At 35.1% G+C, this 16,031-nt stretch overlaps 1 protein-coding gene across 6 annotated transcripts in view; it reads right to left on the reverse strand.

Annotated features, from left to right (window-relative positions):
- Fas3 (fasciclin 3) overlaps positions 1-16,031 on the reverse strand; it is a 197,371-nt gene that overhangs the window by 107,241 nt on the left and 74,099 nt on the right. The window lies entirely within an intron of this gene.

Consider the following 16,031-nt stretch of genomic DNA (forward strand, 5'->3'; position numbering starts at 1 on the left):
CTTCCGAGGCTATCCAACTTTGTTCTCAGGTAGCCGCGCTTCTGTAGCCGACCTCAGGTAGGAAACTAATCCTATCTGGGATTAAAGATGTCCAAGGGCGGCAGTAGCCTTATTAGTACTGCATGATCGTCTGCTACTCCTATATTACAAAAAATATAGTGAATATTGCTACATTTGCTAAGAATAAGTTTTTATGATTTACTTGACATAAGACCTTTGACTAAAGTACTTTTTATCTCGTCTCGGGGTGAGTGGCAGGTCAGACAGGGTCGTCCGCCACCGCCCCGGAGGGATGCTGTGATCTGAATCTATTTTCATCTCAGACAAAGAAAACTTTAGTATCGAGTTTTTTTTAATTAATATGCTTGTATTTTTAAGACTTAAAAATGTTTTTGTATTGTACAATTATTTATGTATGTATGTATGTATGTTTGTATGTATGTATGTTTGTATGTATGTTTGTATGTATAACTACGATTTTTCTAAAATCTACTAGTCCCTAATGAGAATTTGCTTTTCGTAATTTGAAAACATTTTTCTGATCTTAAAGTGTCATATAAAAAAAAATATTTCTATTGTATTTTTTTGAAGTTATGTTTATCCGAGGGATACATACTTATCCGCGGCGTTCCAGCTTAGTCCTCGGGCGTCGCATCTGTAGCCGACCTCAGGTAGGAATCTAATCTTATCTGGGATTGATTACAGATGTCCGTACGGCATTAGCCTTACCATCAGGTGGACTGCATGCTCGTCTGCTACTCTAACAAAACATATGTATCCTTATTTCAGGAGTACAAAAGGTGTCATTATAATCATCATCATCAACCCATTACTGTCCCACTGCTGGGCACGGGTCTCCTCTCAGAATTAGCAGGATTAGGCCATAGTCCACCGCGCTGGCCAAGTGCGTATTGGTAGACTTCACATACCTTTGAGACTTTTTTTTATAAATTTTTCAGGTATGCAGGTTTCCTCACGATGTTTTCCTTCACAGTTTAGCTAGTGATAATAAATTTCTAATACGCACATAAATTTAAAAAATCAGAGGTGCGTGCCTGGGATTTTAACCTCGGAGCACTCGATCGAGAGGCCGAGTTTCTTAACCACTAGGCTATCACTGCCTTGTGTGGTACAAAAGGTGTGTTACTCGACAATACGGGACTACATACTACATACTCGTGTTTGTAGCAAGGATTTTAGCGCCACAAAGCCCGGATACAAAGAGTGCTAATTGAAAAGCACTAATGGGGTCCGGGAAAGGTCGTTTGCAATGTCTAACGGGTTTACAGGATAGGGAAGAAGCTTAAGGAATATTAGGTTTCATGTACTGCGTCCATAGATTAATAAAAATTACTCACTCCTAACAAGAAAATGTAACCAGTTATGACAATTGAAATTGTCACTGTCATCTATTTTCATGATAGAAAATATTTAAAAAAATGTAGTTTTTAGATCATTTACGAATGAAACGATATTTCTCTGCACTTTTTCTTCGATTTAGTGGCTTAACTGCATGTCGGCATTGTTCCGCGTAAATAACACCATGACAGTCATTAAAAGGCTGACAGAATTGTCAGCCATTTAAGCCACTAAATGGCTTCCTTCAATTACAAGGCGGCGAGATATCTATACTTAGCTATGACTGCGTCTTAGAGTGTGTTTTATAGTAATGGTAGCCACCATCAGATGGACTGCATGCTCGTTTGTTTTATTTTATAATATAGGAGTAGCAGACGAGCATGCAGTCCACCTGATGGTAAGGCTACTGCCGTACGGACATCTGTAATCAACCCCAGATAGGATTAAATATTCCTACCTGAGGTCGGCCACAGATGCGCCGCTACCCCTGAGGACTAAGCTGGAACGCCTCGGAAAAGTATGTCTCCCTGACACCCTTCAAACCAGAACACAGCAGCGCTTAACACTGCTGTTATAACAGAAATAGGTGTGGCGATGGCGCCGGAGTCGATCCACTAAGGGTTCTACCTTCGAAACAGCCATTTCAATGTTATAAAAACCGTTTCAATGTTAACTATCCGTTAACCGTGCTATTAACCTTGATCTTGACAAAAAATACCATTGTTTTAAAGTTAATTGACAATGCGCGCGTGTCGTGATTTGTCACGGGTTCGATTCCCGACTCGATCGATGAGGCATCACATTGAAGTTGGTATTTATAGTGATTTCTGTTTTAATGTTTATTAAAAGACATGAAGTGGTCATCTAATGGGAAGTGGAATCGACTGTGCCGATCTTGATGGAACTTTTACATCACGATAAAACATTTTATTAATCTTTAAAGTAGACAGGAAAATATATAACCCCAAGAATTCACACAGATAAAAAAAAATATTGAAACATTATTTAGCAAATTCTTCAGTTTTTTTTATTTTACTTAGAAACCAAAAAAATATAATTAATAATTCGCCAAAGTATGAGTCGACCTCGCAATGTAGGCTTCCGTAGGCGATTCATTATTTTTTACTTATTTTTATTCATTTTATTATTTTCAACAATACTTAGTTATATGAAACAACAATAGATGGCGTTGGGGTGATGATGAGTGATACGTAAACAACGTATAAAAAAATTAAAATAACTATATTAAAATATGTTTTTTGGTTCTTATTTGTATTATAATACCGGTTATAGTAGTAAACGGATTGTAAAAATTTCAACCGTCTTCCTAGAACGGTTTAACAGTTAGATCGAAAAATGCCGGGTTGTTGTATGGAGACCCCCTTTAATATTCAACTTTATTTTACATTTAGTATTTGTTGTTATAGCGGCCACCGTTATGCATCCACTGTAAAAAATCATGGTGTTTATCTATCACAGTTCCGGAGATAGAGCCCTGTGACAGACGGACAGACAACGAAATCTTAGTAATAGGGTTCCGTTTTTACCCTTTGGGTACGGAACCCTAAACATTTGCAAGTCACTCCCCACATAACAAAGTATCAATGCGAGAATGGTTCGTTAAAATTTCACATTTTGGGACGGACGGATATTTTAATTTTATTTATATGCCAAATTTTTTTGTCTTTCTCGAAGCACACGAATTCCTTTAAAAGGTATGATACATGAGGTATGACAAGAAATGTTTTCAAGTATGTAATTGTTTCAGATAATTCGTAACAATAACGAATTCTTCCTTAAGGTATGAAGGAATTGAATGTAATACTTTTGAGGTATCTACACAAAGATTTTTAGGGTTCCGTAGCTGGGTAAAAACGGGACTTTATTACTAAGACTCCGCTGTCTGTCCGTCTGTCATAGAGTTCTATTTCTTGAACCGTCATAGACACGAGATTTTATTTACAGATCGATTATCCCATTTGTCGCAAAGCCGGGCACAGGCATTTTCTGAAAATAGGGCTTAGGGCATATCCCAGCTCAAGTAAAGTTTGGTAGACTTCACACTTTTGAGAACTTTTCAGTCTATTTCCTCATGATAATTAATTGTATAGCAAAAGTTATTATTCTAACCTGTGTTAGAATTTTTCGAAATTAGGTCTGTTTAGTTTCGAAAAACTCGTGCTAAGATTTGATCCCTGGATCTTCAATGTGAGAGGCCACTAGGTTTTTTATATATAGGAATAGCAGACGAGCAGTTTACCAGATGATAACTGGCTGCCGCTCATGGACATTTTATAGTCAACCGGAGATTAGTTTTGATTCCTACTTGAGGTCAGCCTCAGATTCCCCTATCCCTGAGGTAGCTGGAACGCCTAAGAAAATTATGTCTCCCTTACCACACCCTTCACACCAGAACACAGCAGCGCTTAACACTGCTGTTATTAGACCGAAATTGGCATAGCGATGGTACCGCCGGGGTCGAACCACAAAGGGTTCTATCAACTTAAGGCCACCAATACTTCAAAATATAATCGTACATATACAATATTATACATACCTATATACAATAAACCACAATAAACTTTCCAACTCAAAACATTAAATGAAAATATTAAAAATTGCTCAGAAAATAATTCCAACATATTCCTTTTGAAAATTTAATCAACTTTAATTAACTTATGCTCGCTACAAAGTTTCATTCAAAAACTTCGAGAACTCAAAACTTTGAACACTTCAAAATTCTTAGCATCTCACGCACATACTCCGGAATCCTTCCTACTTATATGACTACTGGTTTAAAAGTTTCGCTGCTTAACTTTAAGCTTTATACTCGTACATTAAGCTTAAGTAGGAGAGAATACCAAAAATCTTTATAAAATATAAATAAATAAAGTTACAGTGAAAATGTTATTTTCACACACAAACAGACACACCTTTTGTTTACGGAACCCTAAAAAGCAACAGCATTTTAGGGTTCCGTATCCAAAGAGTAAAAACGGAACTCTATTACTAAGCCTCCACTCTCTGTCCGTCTGTTACAGGGCTCTATCTCTCGAACCGAAGTAGAAAGATACTTGAAATTTTCACAGCTTATATATATAACTATAATACTTAAAATAAAAATGAGGTTTGCCCTACAAGTAACCGTTTTTTTTAATCGTAATTAAACCGTAATAGGTAGTTAAAACTTTTAAAATAATTGCGATAATAACTCCACCATAGTGACATACTTAAGGCAACTAATCCACAACTAATCCACAACTAAGCGACAAGTTAACAGAGTTATTTGCTTAAGTACCGTAATCTGTAATATAAAAAACAGCATAACTTATAACCATAGATTAGTAAAGATACTTCGCCGCCATGAAATTGAATGAAGCCACAAACGGCTTATTAGTAAGTTCTTTTTGAATTCTTGACTTGAATAAAAACATTTTTAGAGAAAATTTACGAATAAATAACTAATACTGCGTAATTCACATAATAAATAAATAATTATTTCAAATATTTTTGGGACATTTTAGCACGGAGACGCGGCAAAACTTTTTTACGCAACTATTTCAATTCTCAAAACTGGGTACATTTTCTTGTTAGGAGTGAGTAATCTTTACTAATCAATGCTTATAACAGACAACCCCACATTTCTATATCCAAGATCCATCCAAATACGCAGGAATGAGACTCAAATATAGATACGAATACAATATTACAGTCAAACAGTATTCATGTCGTATCCGCGAGATCCGTGCGGAATGAATACCGCAGCTCAAACAAGGCAGAATACGTTGCATAGTTCGAGCGAGGCGGTTGTTGGAACAGATATGTACATACAAGTGGCATGAATAAGAATTCTTACCTAGATTCTCTCGTGATTTATTTATTTTATGATATTACTCTTAAAATTGACTTACTTTGAAATACCGTTTCTTTATTACTTTTTTTATAATAGTAATTTATCAAACGATCATTATGTCTTACGGTCAGTAAGTGGTCATAGTTTATTCTAGTTTCGTTGTGAGGAAGATCTTTATAAGTTATTCGAAACATCGGCAGTAAAGAAAAAAACTGCGTATAATACATCTAAGTACCTATTACACGGTAAAATGTTCGAGTAAACGCTACAAAAGCTTTTAAATAAATTGCGATAGAATAGAATTATTTACTTCAATGAAATAATCTTTAACATACTTTTTGCTAGTATAACTTTTGACATCCGCAATAATCTATATACAAGACCCATCCAAATACACGACTGCATACGGCTATATTTGAGTCAAACAGTATTCATGTCGTATCCGTGAGATCCGTGCGGAATGAATATCGGCTCAAACAAGGCAGGAATCCGTTGCATAGTTCGAGCCAGGCGGATGTTGGAACCGAGATGTACAATTGGCAGAAAGTTAGTGGTGGAATAAGAATTTTTGACTACATTCTTTAGTAATGTATTTCTTTTGGGATGTTACTAAAGTGAAAAAAATCTGATTCGAATAAGGTTTTCTACAATACGAGCTTTTGCCCGCGGCTTCGCTCGCGTTACGAAGTAATATTTTCATCCCCTATTTTATCCCCTTGGGGGTAGAATTGATCAAAATCCTTTCTTAGCGGATGTCTACGTCATAACATCTACCTGCATGCCAAATTTTAGCCCGATCCGTCCAGTGGTTTGGGCTGTGCGTTGATAGATCACTATGTCAGTCAGTCACCTTTGAGTTATATATATTTAGATACAATAATATGTAATATTCAAACTAACAGTAACAAAAGATAAACTAAAACTGTAAAAGTAAACCTCAGTACAAAAATGAAATAGAAACTTTTCGAGGTGTTCCAGCTTAGTCCTAAAGGGTAGCGGCGCATCTGTGAGCGAGCTCAGGTACGAATATAATGCTATCTAGGGTTGATTACTGTTGTCCATGGGCGGCAGTAGCCACTTGCCATCAGATGGACTGACTGTAAATAACTCCAAATAGATCAGGTTCTACCTGAAGCCGATCACAGATGCTTTGCCACTCCTAAATAAGATAGTCTCCATCAACACATTTTTGTATTTTTAGGGTTCCTTATATCTTACAAGAAGACCTTTTCCGCTTATAAATACCTAGACATAAAATTGTAACCCTCTTACCATTTATTTAAGTTTACATTTCTGAACACCCTTGCTTACCTATAACAAAAAAACATTTATTAGTATAAATACATAGCATTTGACGTAACACTTGGAAATATTGTATGATATACAGGATGTATTGTTGAGAAATAAAAAAAAAAATCAAAGGTATGTGAATTCTACCAATACGCACTCGTCCAGCGCGGTGGACTATGGCCTAGTCCTCCTCATTCTGAGAGGACCCGTGCCCAGCAGTGGGACAGTAATGAGTTGATGATGAATGAACCTGCCCTGAACAGTGCTACAGAAAAAGGGTTATAGTCAATCCAAATAATGATTAGTTATAATCCGCGCCAAACTACTAGTCCGCTCTGAAGTTGCGAGCAGGTGTAGCCATACAATTTGCTATGGCGACGCGATTCATTTCTATATTCAGAGCGGACTAGCAGTTTTACTACTGGACTGGACTATACCATCAAACAATTCCCTTCGAAGGTGAACTAATAAACGAGATAATGCATCGATGCACCGTTTACTCTATCCTGTTGTTACTTGCTGGTAATTACCAGCATTACCAGCCATTACCACCCATTACCCATTTAGTCAAATGGTCGAAGGTCCAGTTGATACGGCCTCATTAGCCAGCCCTTGACCAAGTGACGGATTGTGACGAAAGTCAGTACCGTGACAATTGGACGACTAATAATTAGTCGTGGTTATAGATGAGGTTACTAAATAGTCATCATTCACTTCTTTATAAATACATTGAAGGAAAGAAAGAAACAAAAATAATACATTCGGTAGAAGTCAATTTGAAGATGGTAGAAACCTTTGTGGTTCGACTCCGGCGGCACCACCGCCACACCTATGTCTGCCTTATAACAACATTGTTAAACGCTGCTGTGTTTGAAGGGTGTGGTAAGGGAGACACTTTTCCGAGGCGTTCCAGCTTAGTCCTCAGAGGTAGCGGCGCATCTGTAGCCGACCTTAGACAGGAATATAATCCTATCTGTGGTTAATTACAATTAACTATGGACGGCAGTAGCCATTTACCATCGGATGGACTGCATGATCGTCTGCTACTCCTATATTATAAAAAGTACTTCGATCCTATTTAAAACATAATAAGGTATGAGTCAATCACCTACTATCAGGTGAACTACAAGCTTATTTCCTTTTTCATATTCCCAAAAAACATCAGAAAATAAAATAACCTAACTTACTGGCCTCTAATAAATTAGAGAATAATTCACACTGAAAATATTCCAAAATTTATTTGCAAAATTTAGACACAAAACCCTAGTCCTCTGTCGAATTTAAATACAAATTCTTCAGTAAAATTAAATACAGTTAATTCCGACACGCGCCATTTTTCCATTCCACAACGGAACCCTAAATCAACGGACGCGAAAGAATCCATTTTGCAACATAACTATTTCATTCACACTCCATTAAATAATACTTTTTGCAATTCGCAAAAAACTAACGTTTTACGAATCCGTTTTTGCGAAATGTTTTTCGGAAGATAGTTAACTTTTTGCAGCATCCATTCCAGTTTAGATGAGAATATTGACAGGCTTTTTATAGAGTTCCGTAGAGAGGAAACGAAAGCCTATTACTAAGCTAAGTCTATCCGTCTGTGACAGGGCTCTATCTCCTGAACACTTGATTTTTTTTATAGAGTATGTATAACGGTAGCCGCTATTATTACAAATACTTAGAATAAATTAATACAAATAAATCAAAACAAATCTATCTATTATGTATTTGGACAAGAATACGGTGTTTTTCAGCGTTCGGTTTATCTATTAAACCATAATATACAGTTACAAACAGTTGATCCTTTAAATACAGTTTCTTACAATTACATTAAATACAAAAAAAAAGCACAAATTGAAATTTTGCGATACGGAACCATCTGTGTGCGAGTTCGATTCGCACTTGGCCATTTTTACGGTAAAAACCACTTAGATTGGTGACAGTACGCAAAAATTTAATTTCTTTAAAATTGGAGACATTGTTAAATTGTGACTTTTTATTACAAGAAGTAAAGAAGCAGTGCACCTGATGGTAAGTCACTGCTATAAACATCTGTACAACTCCATATAGAACAGGGAGCCTACCACCATCTTTAATAAACCATCATGGTTCAGGAAAATTTTATTTCCACCTTAAAACAGTAAAATATTCCCTCATAAACAGTTGGTTTGGTCTCTTGAGGTAGCGGCACATCTGAACCCAACCTCAGTTAGAAATTTAATCTTATCGGTACTTGATTACAGATGTCCATGGGCGGCAGTAGCCTTACCATCAGGTGGACTGCATGCTCGTCTGCTCCTTCAATATTATAAAAAATTCAAGTGTCTATCTATTACGGTTTAAGAGATTGAGCCCCGTGACAGCCGGACAGACAGCGGAGGCTTAGTAAAAGGGTTCCATTTTATCTCTTTGAGAACGGAACCCTAAAAATGTTGGGCTTTTTTATAATATTTAGTACCTTTATTAAGTCAGCCGACCTCCATACACTTTTGCAGACTTAGATACCCCAAAATATTAAGATATAAACATTTTTTTTGCTATTTTAAATAAACATAGACCTTATAAATAGGTCCTTGGATAGTAAACGCTCAACATTTATTTAGGGTCTTAGAGACCCCTGAAATATTTCAAAGAAACGTGACTGAAGAAGCGTTGTAAGGGTTATGTCTCACTAAGCAACGATGAACGATAAAATAAGGTTATATAAAAAAGGTTTATATAGGTAAAGTTCTTAACATGGGTATGTAAAAGATGCTGACAGCAGTGATAGCTTAGTGGTTAAGAAACTCGGCCTCTTAATCGAAGGGTCCGAGGTTCAAACCCAGGCAGGCACCTCCGATTTTTCAAAGTTATGTGTGTATTAGAAATTTATTATCAATTGCTTTAATGGTGAAGAAAAACATCGTGAGGAAACCTGCATACATGAGAAATCTAAAAAAAGTTTTTTAAGGTATGTGAAGTCTACTAATACGCACTTGTCCAGCGCGGTGGACTATGGCCTAATCCTTCTCATTCTGAGAGGAGACCCGTGCCCAGTGGGACAGTAGTGGGTTGATGATGATGATGATGATAGTGATCGCGCTTATCTCTGGAAGTATCAGTAGAATTTGAAGAAATATTATTGGAAGCTATAGGCCAATATTCTGGAAAGTTCTTTTTCATAATAATGACTATATGTAACTAACCAACATATAGTTTACTTAACGGTAAGTGGCCACCGTCGCCCACGGAAACCTGGATTTAACCGCAAATAAGATAGAACTCTTACTGAGGTTTGCCACAGAGACATTGCTTTCCCTGAGGATTAAGCTGGAACGCCTCGTAAAAGTATGTCTCCCTTACCACACTTCAAACCAGAACACAGCAGCGCTACACTTCAGTTATAACAGAAATAGGTGTGGCGGTGCTGCCTGAGTCGAACCACAGAGAGTTCTACCTTCAAACCACAACTTTGAGAATCACTGAACTAAAGCAATAAAATCGCTCTCGCTCCACTATCAGACAAGTTCCTGTCTAGATTAGAACGTGCGTCAATATTTAAGACCCTGAATTTATAGGCTACAAAATCTAGGTAGACTTCAGCCGTCCTGAATAGAATGGCTAAAATATTGAACGTTGTAAGAATAGGCCTGTAGATCTTTTAGAAAAGTGTGCTAAATTCTTTTGTTAGTGAGAAAATACTTTATTGAAAAAAGGTTTTATCTAGTGGTCGGATTCGATGATTATTTTTTAAAAGTACAAAGTTTTTTTTTTATAATCAGATAGCCAGCCTAGGAATGGGTCTTCTTCACCCACTTGAAATTGAATGAAGTCACAAAAGTATGATTTTATTTATTTTTTGAATTCTTGACAATTAAAAAAATATGTTAGAGAAAAATTACAAATAAATAACTAAAACTGCGTAAAAAACATATTAAATAAATAAGTATTTCAAATATTTTAGGGACACTTTAGCACGGAGACGTGGCAAAACTTTTTTACGCTTAGTTTTAGACTTTGACAAATTTAAGACCTAGAGTCGGTGGCAATTTAGTATGTCTAATTAACGGTTCTACTCTGGCGAAACCACCGCTACACCTATTTCTGCCTAATAACAGTGTTAACAGTGTTTTTGTTCTGGTCTATTTTTGTTTTAGAAAAATAGGGTTCTGAGCAAAACAATAAAACCCATGAAATTGTTCGAGTATTTACACCTCATAACCCGGGAAAACCACGCCGTTTAAGGGTCTTGTACCCTTAGTATGAGTATTTATGTTTTTACAAAAAATACTGTTTTTGTATTTGTTTAAGTATTTCCCGTACTTTCTAATCAGTTCTGATATAGTCCGCTAGGGGCGCTGATTGGAATTGTATGAGCAAATACGTAAACAAATACAAAACCAGTCATATTTTAAAAAACGTAAAACCTCATACTTAGGGTATAGTCCGCGAGGTCTAAGCTGAGGTTTGCATTTGTGTGAGTGCACATGGCTAGTGTAGGTGTGAAGTCAGATTGCGTCTTTTAATTGATTTAAACCGGTTTATACTGCTTTTTGGCAATCGGGACTAAACAGAGAGGAAGAAAACAAAAAAAGAAAAGAAGTAAGATTCTGCACAAATATACATTTTCATTTATTTTCAAAATATAATTCTCAAACGACAATGTCATAAGAGGTTCACACGTGATCTGTGACGTAATCGCATTATGAAGGGAATTCTTTCTACTGAAATGTGAATTTTATTCCACTGGCTTTTCTTTTCAGCGTTACTGTCATCAATGGCATCAATCCACGATGGCAGTTCAACTCCTTTTTATAAGTAACGTATTTTCGCCATAGATTAGTAAAGATACTTCGCCGCCTTGAAATTGAATGAAGCCACAAACGGCTTATTAGTAAGTTCTTTTTTGAATTCTTGACAAATAAAAACATTTTTAGAAAAAAATACGAATAAATAACTAATACTGCGTAATTTACATAATAAATAAATAATTATTTCAAATATTTTAGGGACATTTCAGCACGGAGACGTGGCAAAACTTTTTTACGCAACTATTTCAATTCTCAAAACTGGATACATTTTCTTGTTAGGAGTGAGTAATCTTTACTAATCTACGATTTTCGCGTAACTTGGTAAGGTCATATATATGCAGCCTTTTAAGTGTAGTAGTAATATCACAGATCTGTTGGGTACAAAACAAATACAGGTCTGTGAGTGTTATATTAAGCAATGGAAGGAAGTGTTCACTACTTATTACCAATTGGTAGTAAGTCAACTTGAAATATATAATGTCAACTATTAACCAATTTGAAGGTGGTGGAACTTTTCGTGGTTCGACTCTGGCGGCACCACCCCCATTCTTATTTCTGCTTAATAACAGCACTGTTAAGCGCTGATGTGTTCTGGTTTGAAGTGTGGTAAGGGAGACATACTTTTCCGAGGCGTTCCAGCTTAGTCCTCAGGAGTAGCGGCGTATCTGTGGCCGAGCTCAGGTGGGAATATCTAATCCTACCTGGGGTTGATTACAGATGTCCATGGGCGGCAATAGCCACTTACCATCAGTTGAACTGCATGCTCGTCTGCTACTCCTATATTATAAAAAAAAAATACTAAAAATATATGATAAGTTCGACTCACACTTGACTAATTGTTTATTTTTAACACGCTTTTATTAGCTTCAGACGATAATTTAGAAGTAGAAAATAATTTTCAATCTAAGAATCAATTAAGGAACAGTAAATAGTATAATTGTGGAAAAAGTGTGGGGTGCTCCATTTATCAGGTTCGAAAAGCACCCCACACTTTTTCCACAATTATACTATTTACTGTTCCTTAATTGATTCTTAGATTGAAAATTATTTTCTACTTTTTAGTTGATTTTATCATTAAAGCGTGTTTTTTAGTTTTTTGAACTATAATTATTATTTTTAGTTTTTAATACTAATTCTCTGCTGATTTTAATCCTTAAACATAACGTATATCGTTTACATCGTAAAACATTTTTTAAACGTTTTTCATTTTAAATTCTAAAACAGACAACACATATCGCTTACACGTTGTCCCCAGAACAATACGTCACGGTAGCTTCATCACGGTCCTCGAACCCGGGACCTCACGATCCAGGTCATGTCATTGTTAGCCTAACGGTTGGTTTGTTGTGCTCGTTTGTTTAATGTAGTCCATCTGATAGAGGTGCAGTTCATCTGATGTTTAATAAAGGAATTATATAGGTGTAGTCTATTTGATAAATGTAAAATAGCGGTTTCTTATATGACAATTTTTTATTTTTAGGATTTGTTTCTATAGTGGCCACTGTTACATATACTCTGTATTTCAATTGTCTATCTATTGCGGTTCAAGAGATAGATCCCTGTGACGGACAGACAACGGATGCTCTGTAATAGGGTTCTTTTTACAAACTTTATATTAGCTTCACTTGTATGTTTGTCAGTGAGTAACTCCGTTTTTCAGTAGAAAGAGATCAACATACAGCCTTATAATTATGACGCTTTGTGGATACTTAATATGAACAGCAGTATAAATGAAACAATAAATAATAATTAAAGAAACTAAAGAACTTTTATAAGAAATTTAACTAAAAAATAAATATAGTTTAAAAAAGTTTAAGTTTCTAAGTTTATTTTATATTTTTTAGTTTGATTTCTATAAAAGCGTGTACTTTCGTTTTTTTAAACTATATATATTTTTTTTACCCTTTAAGTATGGAACCCTAAAAACGAATCTATCTCCATTAATACTCTATCTATACAAATTTTGCTTAACAAAGTTTGATTTATATAATTTCTCATATGAAGCAATTATCAAATGTCGATCTTAGGTTCGGATAGATTGATTATTAATAACAGGCAGCAACCTCTTTTAAGAGCGAACAGTCTATCTCCATTTACGTATACTCAATCTCTCCCAACTTAATCCCAGCAGTGGGCTATGTAGCGACATGCTCGAATTGTTAAGAAAAATCACAAAGCGTCCACGACGTGTACAAACGCTATACATTTATTTAGGGTCCCGAATGCGACTAAAATACGAGTACATATTATGGTTACTTGACCCCAGAGAATTTATTTATTTAGTTATTTAATCAATCGATAAACTCCAATTACTATAATGAACAATGATAGATAAAGAATTACAAGTTGAATAAAATAATCATATTAATAAAAACAGATAGTGAAATTTTACACCAAGATAATATTTTTTTTTTTTTTTTTATAATATAAGAGTAGCAGACGAGCATGCAGTCCACCTGATGGTAAGTGGCTACTGCCGCCCATGGACATCTGTAATCAACCCCAGATAGGATTAGATATTCCTACCTGAGGTCGGCCACAGATGCGCCGCTACCCCTGAGGACTAAGCTGGAACGCCTCGGAAAAGTCTGTCTCCCTTACCACACCCTTCAAACCGGAACACAGCAGCAGTTCTACCACCTTCTTTTAATTTAAAACAATCCATGAAAAAAGCAAAGAAAGAAAGGGGTATACAGTACAATAAATGAAAAATCAATAATAATACAGTCAATATACAAATTAAACCAAAAAAATATATATAAAAAATAAATATTCAGAAAGAAACACTGTTACGATCATTCGACCTTACGAAAAAAGCAAAAAAAACACATCTTATACCTATACTAGCTGACCCAGCAAACGTTGTATTGCCATATAAATAAAAAAAAATATTAGGGTTGTACTACCCCTAACATTTAGGGGCACATTATTGACCTAACATTTATTGGCCGATTCTCATAGATACCGGATAAGCACAAAAAAAATCATCAAAATCGGTCAAGCCGTTTCGGAGGAGTATGGCAAAGAAAATTGTGACACGAGAATTTTATATATTAGATTTTAATCTAAATATAAATAAATCGATATCATTTCTTTTAAAGATTCGTTAAAACGATCTCTGTATACACCCCTTATTGATACACAACCAACCATAGATCGATATTTGATAACGAATTTTAAGTATTAATTATTTTCAATTTTGCCTATTACACTTTGAAATTTTACAATTTATAATATGTCATATAAAGTAAATGTCGATCTTTGGTAGGGTAAATATTGGATAGATTGAATATTAATATCGGGCGATAATCTTTAAAAAAACCGAAACTATCTCACAAGTTAACACGTTAAGAAAAATCACAAAGCGTCCACGACGTGTACAAAGACCCTACATTTATTTAGGGTCCCGCATGCGTCTAAAATATTATGGTTACGTGACTCTACAGAAAAATACTATTACGAGTGCTAATATTTACGTTTGACCTTATGAAAGATAATAGAGAAATAAAAAAGTTTGGAAACCTTACGAAAAACTAAAAAACAAAACATCGCAAATCATTCTATCTATTCTTTAGCTTTTCGTAAAAAAAAGACGTCACTAGCTCTACTTTTTTGTTTAATAAAACTTTGAATATAAATAATTGGTCAATTGCGACTGGAAATCACACGGAGGGTTCCGTACCACCAAATTTTATTTTTTGTCAAAATTCTAGCTGTCTATCTATTACGGTTCAGGAGATACAGCCCTGTGATAGACGGTCTTAGTAATAGTGTTCCGTTTCTACTCTTTGTGTACGGAACCCTAAAAAATCACAAAGCGTCCACGACGTGTACAAAGACCCTACATTTATTTAGGGTCCCGAATGCGAATAAAATATTATGGTTACGTGACCCCAGATAAAGAAATTGAGTATTTCTTACGTTTGACCGTATGAAAGATAAAAATATTAGAAAATTTTGAGAAATAGAAAGTTACAACGTTAGGAAAAAAGATTTTTTTCCATAGTTTATCGCTAATCGTATTCCTTACTTACCTATTCCTTATTTTTTCGTAAAAGAATACTTAAAAATTACTCTATTTTTTTAATATATTAAACTTTGAATAGGAATAATTGGCCAAATGCGAGTCGAAACCACACACAAAGGGTTCCGTACCACTAAATTTTAATTTATTTTTTCTATTTTTGTATTTTTAGTATTTGTTATTATAGCAACCATAGTAGACCAGGGCCGAAGCCTTTACAAATGGTAAAAAATGAAAAAAAATTACAATAGAATGAAACCCATTGGAAAAGGAGGGGAATATGATCAAAATGAAAGGAAAAATAAATTACGGTCGATCCGAGTTCGGGAAGTGGGAGGGGGTGAGTTTTTAAGGGTAAAAAATGGTTTATCTTGATTTCCGGCTAAACTACACGTCCTATGCGAAAAAGTTAAATGGCAAAGTTGTAGGTAATAAAAAGATCTACAACTTTTGTATTTGCAATTTTTTCACATAACCTCAAAATTTGGGTGAAAAATTCAAAAAACCAAGTTTTTGGTTTTTTATTTATCTTTTTCAAAATTTTTTTTTTTTTTTTACGAAATTTGGTGAAAACTTACCTTATTATGTCCCAAATACACTGTAATTTATTTGATTAAAAATATTTATTTTTTCGCCTTATTTTCACTTAATATCAAAAAAGCACCCTAATTTTCAATCGAAAATTCTGACGTCAAAATATCAGCTTTTTTCA

The sequence above is a fragment of the Epargyreus clarus genome, unplaced genomic scaffold (genome assembly GCF_041222505.1).
Source record: "Epargyreus clarus isolate Ecla_fem2 unplaced genomic scaffold, WU_Ecla_fem_2.2 ptg000036l, whole genome shotgun sequence".
Lineage (NCBI taxonomy): Eukaryota > Metazoa > Arthropoda > Insecta > Lepidoptera > Hesperiidae > Epargyreus > Epargyreus clarus.